The sequence below is a fragment of the Girardinichthys multiradiatus genome, chromosome 5, assembly GCF_021462225.1.
Source record: "Girardinichthys multiradiatus isolate DD_20200921_A chromosome 5, DD_fGirMul_XY1, whole genome shotgun sequence".
Classification (NCBI taxonomy): Eukaryota; Metazoa; Chordata; class Actinopteri; order Cyprinodontiformes; family Goodeidae; genus Girardinichthys; species Girardinichthys multiradiatus.
In genome coordinates this window covers 29,497,295-29,512,806 of record NC_061798.1, presented here as the reverse complement: position 1 = coordinate 29,512,806, position 15,512 = coordinate 29,497,295, and positions in this window count along the sequence as shown.

The window sequence follows — 15,512 nt, the reverse complement described above, 5'->3', positions numbered from 1 at the left end:
GATATTTTTATTTGAGATTCTTGTGTATTTTACATTTATAGTATTTTTTTTGTGTCCATATTTATCACTTTTATAGTCATTCATTGTAAAGTCATAACAGTTTAGTCTGATGGTGCTCTGTAACAGATTCCAGATTAACGGCAAAGAACTGAAATTGTATTGGTTCTGATGTAGAAAGAAGCAGTTTAGACTGAAACGACCATATCGAAAGACACATACGTAGTTGTGGAAAAGATGTCCTTCTGTTTCACGTACCTATTGTTATTTTCCCTTTACAAATTCACAACCATACTGTTTTAACTATTCATGGTCAAAGTCTTTCATTGCATTCAAAAACGTCCTTTTAGCACCTACAAAATTTGTACCTTGGTCACATCTGAGTTGTTTTACATGTCCATATACAGGTCCTTCTCAAAATATTAGCATATTGTGATAAAGTTCATTATTTTCCATAATGTCATGATGAAAATTTAACATTCATATATTTTAGATTCATTGCACACTAACTGAAATATTTCAGGTCTTTTATTGCCTTAATATGGATGATTTTGGCATACAGCTCATGAAAACCCAAAATTCCTATCTCACAAAATTAGCATATCATTAAAAGGGTCTCTAAACGAGCTATGAACCTAATCATCTGAATCAACGAGTTAACTCTAAACACCTGCAAAAGATTCCTGAGGCCCTTAAAACTCCCAGCCTGGTTCATCACTCAAAACCCCAATCATGGGTAAGACTGCCGACCTGACTGCTGTCCAGAAGGCCACTATTGACACCCTCAAGCAAGAGGGTAAGACAGAAAGAAATTTCTGAATGAATAGACTGTTCCCAGAGTGCTGTATCAAGGCACCTCAGTGGGAAGTCTGTGGGAAGGAAAAAGTGTGGCAGAAAACGCTGCACAACGAGAAGAGGTGACCGGACCCTGAGGAAGATTGTGGAGAAGGGCCGATTCCAGACCTTGGGGGACCTGCGGAAGCAGTGGACTGAGTCTGGAGTAGAAACATCCAGAGCCACCGTGCACAGGCGTGTGCAGGAAATGGGCTACAGGTGCCACATTCCCCAGGTCAAGCCACTTTTGAACCAGAAACAGTGGCAGAAGCGCCTGACCTGGGCTACAGAGAAGCAGCACTGGACTGTTGCTCAGTGGTCCAATGTACTTTTTTCAGATTAAAGCAAATTCTGCATGTCATTCGGAAATCAAGGTGCCAGAGTCTGGAGGAAGACTGGGGAGAAGGAAATGCCAAAATGCCAGAAGTCCAGTGTCAAGTACCCACAGTCAGTGATGGTCTGGGGTGCCGTGTCAGCTGCTGGTGTTGGTCCACTGTGTTTTATCAAGGGCAGGGTCAATGCAGCTAGCTAACACTCTGGATGAGCTAAAGGCCGCTATCGAAGCATCCTGGGCCTCCATAAGACCTCAGCAGTGCCACAGGCTGATTGCCTCCATGCCACGCCGCATTGAAGCAGTCATTTCTGCAAAAGGATTCCCGACCAAGTATTGAGTGCATAACTGTACATGATTATTTGAAGGTTGACGTTTTTTGTATTAAAAACACTTTTCTTTTATTGGTCGGATGAAATATGCTAATTTTGTGAGATAAGAATTTTGGGTTTTCATGAGCTGTATGCCAAAATCATCCGTATTAAGACAATAAAAGACCTAAAATATTTCAGTTAGTGTGCAATGAATCTATAAATATATGAATGTTAAATTTTCATCATTACATTATGGAAAATAATGAACTTTATCACAATATGCTAATATTTTGAGAAGGACCTGTATAGCTATAAATGCTCTTAGTGCATTATTAAACATATCTGTTATAAAATCATCTAACATTTCAATATGTATTGCCCTAAAACATACATGTAAACAGAAGACCATACTTTTTCATTTTTTTTCTACCATCTTTCACATAGAAAGGTCCAAAACAGTCTACACCACAGCAGGTGGATGGCGGTGTCATTTCCAGTCCTTCCTCTGGTAGATCTGACATCAGTTGATCTTGTATGTTCCTCCTGTATTTGCTGCAGGTTGTACACTTGTAGATGTGAGAGGCAACAGCGCTACTGCAGTCTAGGATCCATATACCTTGGGACTGCAGCTCTTTTGCAGTTATTCCTCTTCCTTGATGATGCACATTCCTGTGGTAGTGTTTAATCAACAAAGATGAGATATGACTTAATCTGGCCATAATAGCTGGATGCTTAAAGTGTGGATGAAGACTAGATCTGGTTAAACGTCCTCCCACCCTGAGAATACCTTAATCATCAATGTATAGACTTAGTTTGTACAGTTTGTTTCTCTTGTCTTTGAGTTTAATCTCTTTTCCTTGTGTCAGATATTTGATTTCACTATTATTGTCTTTTGTCAGTTTCATGATGAAAAGTTCTGCTTCTTCTCTGTCCTTAATGCTTTTGTTGTTATTGTCTTTGGGTATGTCTCTTTAAAACTGTTTCACAAACGTGGAATAGCTTTTACAGCTTTACTTCAGTCTGCAAACGTTTTTTGTTGTGAATTTGTGTTGAGCACAGTAACTGTCTTTAGTTCTGGATCATCACGTTTAACTTCAACATCGACACTTTCAATATTGACCTCTCTTTGCCGTAAGAAATCTGCATCTTTGAGCCAGTTTGATGTGAGGAGTTGTTTGACATTCAGACGCCTCGATGCATGGTCTGCAAGGTTGTTTTCAGACTGCACATAATGTCATTGTTGTGGGTCTGTAAGAGACTTGATTCTTTGAATCCTATTCCCTAAAAACACGTGAAATCTCTTTGCATTATTATTCAGATATCTAATTACAAGTTTGGAAGCTGTCCAGACATTTTCTTTTAAATCACTTATTTCCAGTTCATTTCAGTGTTTTACACTTGCCCTTGCTGCTACCACTACTGCTGATAACTTAAGTCTAGGGACAGTGGTTACTTTGGTAGGGGCTATTTGTGCTTTCCCGATTACTAGGGCACAATTAACATCGCCATCGGAAGTAACTGCTCTCAGATAACTGCATTGTCCATAGCATATGACACTAGCATCAGAGAAGTGATGCACCTCATACTGTTTGACATTAGTGTTTTCTGGTAAGAGACAACTTGTAATTCTCACCTTTGACAGATTTTGAAGAACTCGCAGCCAGGACTCCCACTGCATTCGGAGATGGTCGTAGGGGGGTTCATCCCAGCCAGCCATTTCTTGACATAACTGTTGAAAGACTTGTTTTCCTTTTAGGATGAATGGTGCCACAAATCCTAATGGGTCGTAGACAGAAGCTACTGTGCGCAGGATTACTCTTCGTGTTATAGGGTGCTCTTTGACTGTTATCCTGAACTGAAACTCATCCAAGGATACGCAGCATGGGACGTCTAGTGCTCTTTCCATTAGTAGCTCTCCCAGTGCTAGGCTTAAGTCTTTAACACTGCAGGCACACTCTTCTTTTGGTAGTGACCTTAACACACTGTCATTGTTAGGTATAAGCTTCTGTATTCTTATTTTTCATGTGCTACACAGCTCTCTTGGTTCTTTGACTAGCTTTATTAATTCTCCTTTTGACATCACACTGACAAGTCCATCATTTACGTAAAAGTTATTTTGAATGAATTTGACTATGCTTGGGTCAAACTTGACCTTCACTGGCTACCTTCACTGACCTTCACCAAAGTAAGAACAGCCAGGTGAAGACGCTGCCCGAAAAGATGAACTTTCATCCTGAAGACTGAAGGAGGAGAGCTTAGGTCACCATGCTTCCACCATGGGACCGTAAATAGTCCTGGTCCTCAGGTCTGACGTGGAACTGGTGAAACATTCATTCCACATCACACGTAACAGCTTCTGGGCCTTTGTGAAACATACACAGTACTCCCACTAGTGTGTAGGTCAGGTCCTGTAAGTAGGTGGTCATTTAGTGATGTGTCTTGATATTATGCAGAACAATCAAACACTACATGTATCTTGTTTGGTTTTTGAGGATGGTGGAGAATATACCAGGCAGGGTTGTTATCAATTTCCTCTTTTTTGGTCAGCTGGTCTCTCAATGCAATTGATCAAATTTTCTCGACGAGAAGACAGGGGTCGGGAGAGCCCGCTTGCCTGGACGGGACATTTTTCTCCGGATACACGATGGACTCCTGGCAGAAGTGGAGGATTGTGTGTTTGTCGATAATGTCAGTCGAGGATGTGGAAGATGTGTATATAATTGTATGTTTGATATCAGGATTTCTCCTTTTTGGAGTCAGCGGTTACCTGGCATATCGAGAAATTCGGAGAATGTCAGCAGCTGTTCTGGCCATTGTAAGGCTGCCTGGCATGTGTGATGGGATCTTCAGAGCGATCAACACTCAGACTGAGATGTTACGTGAGCTGAATCGCAGACTGGATGTGATCCTTACACAGGATCGCAGGCAGGTTGCGGTTCCTGGACTCAGAGGTGAAATGGTATAAATCTTGGAGAAAGTTGTTCGCTTGGATCTGGCGGAAAGAGCAGGAATTTGGCTGTTTGGATTCGCCTTTGTGAAGCACCAGTGAGACTCTCAAGGCTGACGGAAAATTAAGAGTCAGCCTAACCCAAATAATTATTGTTTTTCTGAATCTGGCTCCCCTGCGCGGCCTTGATGGCTGGTTATCTTCAACTTCTCCTGGAATTTATGTAAACATGACGCTCTGCTCCCTCTGCCCCCCTCCCTTCCCTGAGAACATCTGTGGACCTGCTCAGAACTTTGTGGCCGGTTGATGAACATTCCAACGTACCATCAAGGACAATGGCCTCTGTGACAGTGCTTCATGAACTCACTCGCACACACACACATGCTCAAGATAAACATATGCACCCCCTCACACCACCTTCACCGTTCCCGGCATGATGTTGTTTTGTCAACTTGTTGCTTCTTTGTGCTGAGGTTTTTTTGCAATCTCAAACTGTATCCTGCTAAGGATAAAGTGTGAAATATGATTTTTTTTCCCCTCTACTTACCTAATGTGGCCTCTTTTCTCATCTAACAAGGGCAGCGCCTGTGAGTGGGCAGCAAAGCCTCGGTGACCCGTCTCCTTTGTCTTGTGTCATGATGTATGTTTGGATGGGTTGTACTGGAATTCTAATTTCCCCTCGGGGATCAATAAAGTATCTTTGAATTGAATTGAATTGAATTGAATTGAATTGAATTGAATTTTGCATCTTTCTTTCTGCATCGCCACGTGCAATAATGTCATTTATAAAACGTACGTAATGATTGTAATAATTTTGGTCCTTTCTGCATTCAAGAATGTTTAGATGTTTCACTGCACTTGACCTGTTATTCGGAAGATTTGGTCTTTCGCTCTTGAAAGGCAAAGGCATTTCATTATATCCATCTACTTTGTGTTTGATTCCTTCTGATAGCCTTGTCAGGAAGTGGAGATCTTCCTGTGAGACACTTGTGCTTTCCACTGCTCTTTCATTGAAGCCTGTTTCGAGCACTTTAATAACATCCATAAATGTTTCTTCCTTTATTTGAGTTTTTCAGATGTAGTGAACTTCATTCTTTAACTTTGATGTTGTATGTATCTCTGGTATCACTTGTCTTGCTCACTTAATCACTGCTTGTGTTGCTTCAATCACAGTAGCTTACTATTCTCCATCCTAAGTTGGTTTTCTGGGCATATGGTTGGTTTTCATCTCCACATACAACTTATCTGGGCATGAAGGCTTGTTAGGAATAACCTTTATTAATATGACTCATAGCTGTTTTTCCCATTTATACCATAGAAATATAAAGTATAAGTTCTAATGTTTCCCTTTTGTTAGAATAGGATAAGAATGCTCATAAACACACATTACTGTCACCGTGAGTGTTTTTGGTTTGGTATTTGTTTATGTTTAGTCAGGTGTTTTCCTGTTCCAAGTATGGTTAGTTTTTGAGTCCTCGTTTCTGATGTTTTATTTTCTAGGTTCTGTTCTTTTAACTTTGTTATTGGTTGTATTCTTAGATCCGTTATCTTCCTGTGTTCTGGTCCCTTGGGCTTGTTTACTGTTTGTCTTGTCGGGCTCCTCATGTTCTCGTTTATCCCTATCTGGTTCACCTGTCCCTCTGTCTTCCCACACGCCTGTTCCACACCTGTGTCTTTTTTCCCTGATTACCTGCCCTATTGTTTCATGTCCACCTTCATCTGTATTTAAGTTCGTCTTTGTCCTTTGTTCCATGCGGTGTCGTTAGTCTTCTTTTGTCTATCAGTTCCTGCTTTGTTTAAGTTTGTGCTGAGATCCAGAAACCAGGACTGTCTGTTCATGAACTCAGTTACCTGGATCTCCTGTTTAACCTGCACCGGCAATTGTAAGTTGGCTCTCCTTATTAAAGAGTGATATTCTCTCCAACTATCTCCATTCGTCTTGCACCTCTGGTCCACCCACCAAATGGAAACTATGACAGTTACAAGGATAAATGGCCCAAGGTTTGTCATGAATGACCTGAGAATGGGGCACTTGGTTTGATAGTGGAGCAACCAGTATAACTGGTTTGATTAGAAAGCCACAGCATACTTAGATTAAGGATGGACACCCGCTACTACATAACCTACCAGATAGACATCACAATGGTGACACATAATCAATTGATAATCATTGAAGGAGGGCACATCCATTGCACTGGAGTGGGAGATAATAAAACTACATGTGACCTTCTTTCAGGGCTCTTCGTCATCCTTCACAGACGGTGACGGTCTGAGACGGGAGCCTCAGCGCTGATCTCTGTAATCATTCCTCTGCCTAAATTTAGATTAAGGGAGCTAAAAGTTAGAAACTGTATGAGAGTTGTTCATTTAAGAGTCTTTAGATAGAGTGTGTGATTGCCTCTGGAGACCAAGGACTGGAAGAGCTCCGAGACGTCTGGCCGCCAACAGGGTGCGGTAGCTCGGACAAATTGGTGTTTCCACCCCAGAAGCGAAAATCACTTTTGGATAGGGCTGCCACGGAAGGACAAAACATCACAGCAGCGGCCGGAAACCAAAAGGTAGGGAGATTCCTTTTAAAAAATCTCTAGTGTTTTTCGTGTAAAAAACACTCTGGCTGTGTTGTTAGTTCTGAATGAACTGTTTCTGTAATTCTTGGAGGCAGAGAAATGGTTCAGAATAATTGATGCAAACGCGTTAAACCGTAAGGCGTGTAGATAAGCGGTGCGACTTTAATGGTGGCAGTCCGGGAAGAACACTACAATCTTCTAAAAGAGACTAAAGTCTACGGGAGTAGATTTGAAGTTCCTTTATTGCATGCAAGGGAAGACAGTTTTCCCTTCCACGCAATATAAAAGCGACCTTCCTGAATGAGGCACGCAAATACTCGGTTAAGGGTTTGTAGGGTCCCGACCATTCTATAAGAAGGGTCAAAAGATACTACCGAGGGGAAGTGTATGGGTTTAAACGGCCTCCCTGATCTTCTTAAAAGATCTCAAAGCTGCCCGCTTCTTTGAAAGTAAACACGCAGGAATATAGATGGGCAAACTCGGGTAAGGTTTGTAGGGTCTTGGACCTTGTTAAAGAAGTCCAAAAGATACTGCCGGCCGGAAGTCTTCCTTCACTGAATAAACTTTACTGCGAATAAGCTTTTGTGTCTGAGAGATAACGAAATAATCTCTCATGTGGACCAGGAAACGCTGCTGTACCGCCTGATTGGCCAGAGTGTGTGAAAGTGTGTGTGAAGTGAGAAAATGACTGAGACATCACTAGATAATGAGTTCCCTGCTTGTTCTCTAGGAGCAGGCTTGGAGACAGGGAGGAGAAACACATCAGCAAGTTACAGCCACAAAGATGCTTTAACAAGTTAAAAACAGTTTGATGGAGCTTGTTTGGGTCTTGAAATAATTGTCCACTCACCAGAAAATGGTAAGAAATTGTTTTTAACAATTAAGTGACAAAAATCGAGAGCTTTGCTTTTCGGCTCAGCTCTCTCTTCACCACAACGGACCGGCACAGTGCCCTCATTACTGCGACAGCCACACCGATCCGTCTGTCAATCTCCCGCTCCATTCTTCCCTCACTTGTGAACAAGACCTCGAGATACTTGAACTCCTCCACTTGAGGCAGGAACTCCCATCCAACTTGAAGAGGGCAGGCCACCCTTTTCCGGTCGAGAACCATGGCCGCGGACTTGGAGGAACTGATCTTCATCCCAGCCACTTCACACTCGGCTACGAACCGCCCCAGCGCATGCTGAAGGTCTTGGCTACAGGGGACCAGCAGGACCACGTCATCTGCAAAAAGAAGAGACAAAATCCACTGGTCCCCGAACCAGATCCCCTCTGGCCCTTGGCTGCGCCTAGAAATCCTGTCCATAAAAGTTATGAACAGGACCGGTGACAAAGGGCAGCCCTGCCGGACTCCGGGAACAGGTCCAACTTAGTCCCAGCAATGCGGACCAAACTCCTGCTCCGCTTGTACAGAGATCAGATGGCCGCTAATAAAGGGCCCCCGATTCCATATACCTGGAGCACCCCCCACAGGGCACCACGAGGGACACAGTCGAATGCTTTCTCCAGGTCCACAAAACACATGTAGACCGGTTGGGTAAACTCCCATGAACCCTCGAGTACCCTGTAGAGGGTATAGAGCTGGTCCAGTGTTCCACGGCCGGGACGAAAACCACACTGCTCCTCCTGAAGCCGAGGTTCGACTATCGACTGGACTCTCCTCTCCAATACCCTGGCATAGGCTTTACCAGGGAGGCTGAGGAATTTGATCCCCCTGTAGTTGGAACACACCCTCTGGTCCCCCTTCTTATGAAGGGGGACCACCACCCCAGTCTGCCAGTCCAGAGGCACTGTCCCCGACCGCCACACAATGTTGAAGAGGCGTGTCAACCATGACAGCCCTACAACATCCAGGGACTTGAGGTACTCAGGGCGGATCTCATCCACCCCTGAAGCCCTGCCACCATGGAGCTTTTTACCAGCTCGGTGACTTCAGCCTGGGTGATGAAAGAGTCCAACCCCAAGTCCCCAGCCTCTTTTTTTCACCAGGGAATGCGTGATGGCAGGAGGAGATCCCAGAAGTACTCCTTCCACTGCCTGATAATGTCCCCAGTTGAGGTCAGCAGCCTCCCACCCCCACCGTAAATAGTGTTGGCAAAGCACTGCTTCCCCCTCCTGAGGCGCCGGACAGTTTGCCAGAATCGCTTCGATGCCAACTGGTAGTCCTTCTCCATAGCCTCACCGAACTCCTCCCAGGCCCGGGTTTTTGCCTCTGCCACCGCCCGGGCCGTGGCACGCTTGGCCTTACAGTACCCGTCGGCCGCCTCAGGAGTCCCAAAAGCCAATCACAGCCGCATTCCTTAATGCCAGTGTCCACCATCGGGTTCAGGGATTGCGTGCAGCCACAGCTACGGGCAACAGCATCGACAATAGATGCGGAGAACATGGTCCACTCCGACTCTATGTCTCCAACATCCCCCGGAATCTGGTCAAAGCTCTCCCGGAGGTGGGAGTTGAATATGTCCCTGGCCGAGGCCTCTGTCAGACGTTCAAGCAGACCCTCACTATGCACTTGGGCCTGCCAAGTCTGTTTGGCTTTATCCTCTTCCAGCGGATCCAACTCACCACCAGGTGGTGATCAGTGGACAGTTCAGCGCCTCTCTTCACCCGAGTGTCCAAAAGCTGCCGAAGGTCTGATGATACAACAACAAAGTCGATCATCAACCTCCTGCCTAATGTGTCCTGGTGCCAAGTGCACTGATGGACACCCTTATGCTTGAACATGGTGTTAATTAAGGACAATCCGCGACTAGCACAGAAACATCACTCGGATTCAGATCGGGGAGGCCATTTCTCCCGATCACGCCTCTCCAGGTGTCACTGTTGTTTCCCACGTGGGCATTGAAGTCCCCCAGCAGAATAATGGAGTCCCCGGGAGGGGCACTATCCAGCACCCCTGACAGGGACGCCAAGAAGGCCGGATACTCCGCACTACCGCCCGGCCCGTAAGCCGAAACGACAGTCAGAGACCTGTCCCCAACCCAAAGGCGCAGGGATGCAACCCTCTCGTCCACTCTCACCCACCTTCCGGTTCCGCCTCTCTGTCTGCTCAGGCGCTTTTCTTCTAAGCTCCCTGCTTGCTTGCATTCTTTTACTCCTAACTTTTTATCTCTTAGCCAAAATTACGGAAATATTGGACTAAAACTACTTCTTACCAGCGACTCCCAAGGATTATTATTATTATTATTTTTTTTTTAAAGGATTTTTATGTTTTTATAATCGAACTTGAAAGCAGGACAAGTTGACGCCAGCTAATCAGCACAAAATGCCTCCCTTCACCACAGAGGACTTCGACAAACCTTTACAGAAATTGGCTGTTTTGGAGATGAAAATCCATGGACTAGAAGTGAATGTGGAGGTGAATATGGGGTACAACGATGATTCAACTCTGCCTGTGATCCCAAACAGTGACAGCCAGCTCAACAACTCTGCCGGCAATCAGAACATTGAGAATAAACCTACCAGCAGACCCCCCTGGCAAGTTTTAGGGGCATGCCCAAAAAATCAAGGTGGATGACTCACTGGAAGATCTCAGCAATTAAATAAATTAGAATGGCCAGAATTACAGAGAAATGCCCCCGTTTCCCCTGGGAAAAGGAGTCTTCGACAGCGAGCTGCTGTCACAACAACTGATAGGAGTGAGACAGCTGGAAATAATGGAATTCCCCTCCAAAACAGATTTGCTCTACTACAGAATGAAAACCAGGAAAATGATCCATCTTCTGAGAACAATAAAAGGTTTGAGAACAACCTTCATTCTAAACAGTCTTCTCCTAAGCTGCCAGAGAAAAAGAGCCCCACTGGACCAAGAACCCTAATAGTGGGCAACACAGCTGTGGATGGGATTAAAAACGTCTGCAACAAGAAAAACACAGAAGTTATGATTGGTACCAGTAACGTGGCCTCCGATATCTCAGATAATATTCTTGCAATCACAGAAAAGCGCCCCTCTCTTGAAAACCTTATTATACACTGTGGATTGAAGGAGGATTTCACTCGTCTTCTGAATATTGTTGGAAGTCTCAATATCAAGGTGTTTCTCAGCGGACCCTTTGCACCAATTTTCTGTGGAGATGAGGTTTTTTTGAGACTTATGATGATTAATAAGTGGTTGAAAAAAACATGTGCTACCACACCTGTGAACTTCATCGACAACTTTAATATTTTTGGGGAAAAAGAAAACTCTTCAAGCAAGATGGTTTCTGTTTGAACAAGCCAGGAGCCAGACATCTCACATCTAATCTCTTCTATTCAGTAAATAATTCGCCAGCAGCTTCAACCCTCAGCAGAGAACATGGAGTCTCAACAACTATGATAACGCTGCCTCCAACAGCTCCAGCAGAAACAATCAGCCAGTTGGCTGAGAAAGAGAGGTCATCACAAAAGGTCTCCCCGTCGAAATCCACAGGAGAAGTGGACCCCCCCATTATACACCCTCCCCCCAAACCCAGACCGACACCCCCGGTAAACCCCCCTCTCCCCAGACCCCGACCCAGACCGCACAGAACTCTCCCATCTCCCCACTGAGCCTGCTTTTTGCTGTACTGGATTCTGATAACATAAAAGGAGCTCTTAAAATCGGGACCCAAATGGCTCTGACCTCTTCTCCATTCAACACCCCTCGTGGCCGAGGCCCTGCTACTAAACCAACATCTTCCAAATGCCGCAGACCTCCACCACCTCCTAATCTATCTCCTCCTAATAAGGACCTTCAAATCACTTCTCTGTGATACAGTCTGGGCCCCAGTGGTAACTCTATCAGAAATGAGCATGTCCAGGAGAAACTCGGGCCCCTAATAGGAGATAGTTGTAAAATATCTGTGGTTATACGTGACAGAAAGAACAAAGCCAAAAGAATAAGAGACAGTAATAAACAATCAACGAAAGCCACAAACTGTCAGGGACAACCAGACAAGAGAGTTAATATCAGCAACTAAGTCATATAAACTGGCTTTATTGAACATTAGATCTCTGTCAGGAAAATCCTTTTTAATCAATGACTTCATTAATGATCACGATCTTGATGTTATGTTTTTAACAGAAACATGGTTACATGAATTTAATGAAGCTCCCATTCTGATAGAGTCGACGCCTCCGAACTACAATTTTTTTTGTGAGAGCAGACAGCAAAGAAAAGGTGGAGGGGTGGCCACTTTGTTTAAAGATTTAAAAAAAAGTATTTCTGGGCAAATTTGACTGTTTTGAATATTTGGCTCTCCGGGTAAAGAGCACGGTCCGAAAAATGTTCTTGAATATTTATAGGCTTCCTAAGTCCAAAACAAACTTTATCAGTGATTTTAATGAGCTTTTATCTGTGATATGTGTTTATTATGACTGTTTAATTATTGTGGGAGACTTCAACATTCACATGGACAATCCTGAAGACAGAAGTCCAATAGATCTATGTGACACCTGTGAAATTTTGGGTTGACTCAACATGTTAAACAGAAAATGCACAAACAGGGACATATTTTTGGACTTGATCATCACTAAGGGTCTAAACATTTCCAAGGTGTCTGTAACTGATGTTGCTCTATCTGACCCCTTTTCTGTTATTTTTGAAAGCATCATCTGCAATGACTCAGTTTGCCAAAGACACATGATTAGAAAACGCATCTTTAAGGACAGTGCTGCTGAAACCTTTAACCAGATTAACTCTTCTACCTCCACTTTGCCCTGTAACACTGTAGATGAGCTGGTGGATAACTTTCATTCTAAAAATTCTCGGACAACATTGATTCAATTGCTCCAATTAAAGTGAAAGTCGTTTCTGGGAAGAAAATGTCTCCATGGAGAAGTGTTCTACCAGTCAGAAGTGAAAAAAAGGAGTGTCGAAAAGCTGAACGCAGGTGGCAAAAGACTGGACTCCATGATCACTATATCATCTATAAAGAGAGACTATACAGATATAACCTACAAGTGAAAAATGCCAAGGAATCTTTCTTTTCTGAGATCATCAGAAAAAACATTAACAATGCTCGTGCATTATTTGCCACGGTCGACAGGTTAACAAACCCTCCTGTAACTGTAGCATCTGAACTCCACTCTACCAGGGCCTGCAATGAATTTGCTCAATTCTTTACTGAAAAAATCCAAAAGATCATAGAGACAGTCAGCACATCCACATCAACTCCAGTACCAATGTTGTCTCCAACTAGAACTGATTTTGACAAAATTTCCCAATTTCACCAAATAAACTGCAAAATCTTAGAAGAAATCGTACAGCAACTGAGCTCTTCTTCCTGCTGTCTCGATGTTTTACCCACAGCTTTCCTTAAGAAAGCTTTGCCTGTAATAACATCTGATTTAACACAAATAATAAACACGTCCCTTTTGTCAGGTGTTTTCCCCCAGGCCCTGAAAACAGCAATTATCAAACCTCTATTGAAAAAGAGCAACTTGGACAAGCTGCTACTACAGAACTACAGGCCTATATCAAACCTCTCCTTCATCAGCAAGATTATTGAAAAAGCTGTGTTTCAACAGTTAAACAACTTCCTAACAACGACCACCAGCTTCGATGTCTTCCAGTCAGGCTTCCTGCTCACCACAGTACAGAGACTGTTCTTGTCAAGGTGTTCAATGACATCCGTATAAATGCAGACTGTGGAAGAACCACAGTGCTGGTATTATTGGACCTTAGTGCAGCATTCGACACTGTTGATCACTCCATTTTATTAGAGCGCCGGGAAAACTGGGTCGGCCTTTCTGGTACAGCACTCAACTGGTTTAAATCCTACTTGAAGGACAGGGACTTTTTTGTGTCAGTAGGTAACTTTACGTCAGAGACCACAAAAATCACATGTGGCGTTCCCCAAGGGTCTATCTTAGGGCCCCTCCTATTCATTATCTACAGGCTCCCCCTAACATAAATTTTAATAAACAACAACGTAAGTTATCATAACTATGCAGATGACACACAGCTATACGTTACAATGTCACCAGGTGACTATGAACCCATTCAAGCGCTGGGTAAATGCTTAGAAGAAATCAATGCACGGATGGGCCAAAATGTTCTTCAGCTGAATCAAAACAAAACTGAAGTAATAATGTTAGGACCACAGGAAGAGCGTTTAAAAGTTAGCACACAGCTTCAGTCAATACAGCTAGAAACCACCAGTCAGGCTCAAAACCTGGGTGTAGTGATGGACTCAGACCTGAACCTTCAGAGGCACATAAAGACAGTAACAAGGTCAGCCTTCTATCACCTAAAAAACATCTCCAGGATTAAAGGACTAATGTCTCAGCAGGACCTTGAAAAACTAATTCATGCGTTCATCATTAGTAGAATTGATTACTGCAACGGTGTCTTCACAGGTCTGCCTAAAAAGTCAATCAGACAACTGCAGTTGATCCAGAACGCTGCTGCCCACGTCCTCACTAGAACTAAGAAAGTGGAGCCCATCACCCCGGTTCTAAAGTCCCTACAAAGTTGTCCATGAGTAAGTTGCGCCATTACATGTGTGATATTTAAACATTGTTTTACTTATTTTACATCTATATTGTTGTTTGATTCAGAGTTGGTCACCATCAACTTTATTGGCTGAGTTTGTGTCACAAACAAGGAATTTGACTTGGGTTTCCACAACCACAACAAGTAAAAACCATTTAGAGACATAAAAATAAGGACAAGGAGCAGAATGTACAAGTGTGTGGAAAGGGGGGTGGGATGCAGCCTATCATAATTTATATGCAGTATGTCTATATAAATAAGAATAGGGAAGGTAGGTTGTGAGTGCTGTATCCTTAGTTGTTTTCACCTCAGTACTGACTGTTTTTCATCGATAGTTTTTTGCGAATTTGTATACATTGTTTTTTATTGAATATTCTTTATTGCACATTGGTTTACATCGTTTGTCATGGATTATTGTATTTTTCAATAAAATTTCTCTAGTTGCAATAAAAAAGGACAACATTTCGTTTGATTTCTTTTTATTATATTGATTTTATGCTGTGTAAAATGGGACGTTTTAATGATACACAGAGTAAATGTCATTACCAAAGACTTTGTCATATGCTGAAGGAGTCCTACAATGGAAATCAGCATTTTTGGTTGACCAGATTTCCTTTTATTACATAGAAATCACATTTGGCACAGTTTTAGCCCATTTGGCTAAATTGTGCCAATATGCCAGCTCCACCTGGCACATTGCCTACTAAAACTTTTATGGAACAAATGATTCAACTGATTCAGTGCAAATTTGCTGCAGTTATAGTCATGATGTTGATGAATACAATCTGAAGCTTCTAGGTTTTCAATAGGATTTTCATGGTGTTTCGCAATGTTTATTAATTACAAAGTTTTGGCAGGGCTCAAAAAATTTGATTTCTTTTTTGTTTAATCCCAAATAAATCTGAGATTGTATCATAATTTGAGGGTGTTTGGGTTCTAGTTATTCTTGTTTTCAGTTTACATTTTGGATTTTGTTTCTGTTTATTATTTTCCTGGCTGTGCTTTAGTTTCTCGTGTTCTAGTTCATGTTCTGTAATAATAATAATTGTACATCAGAATTATTTGG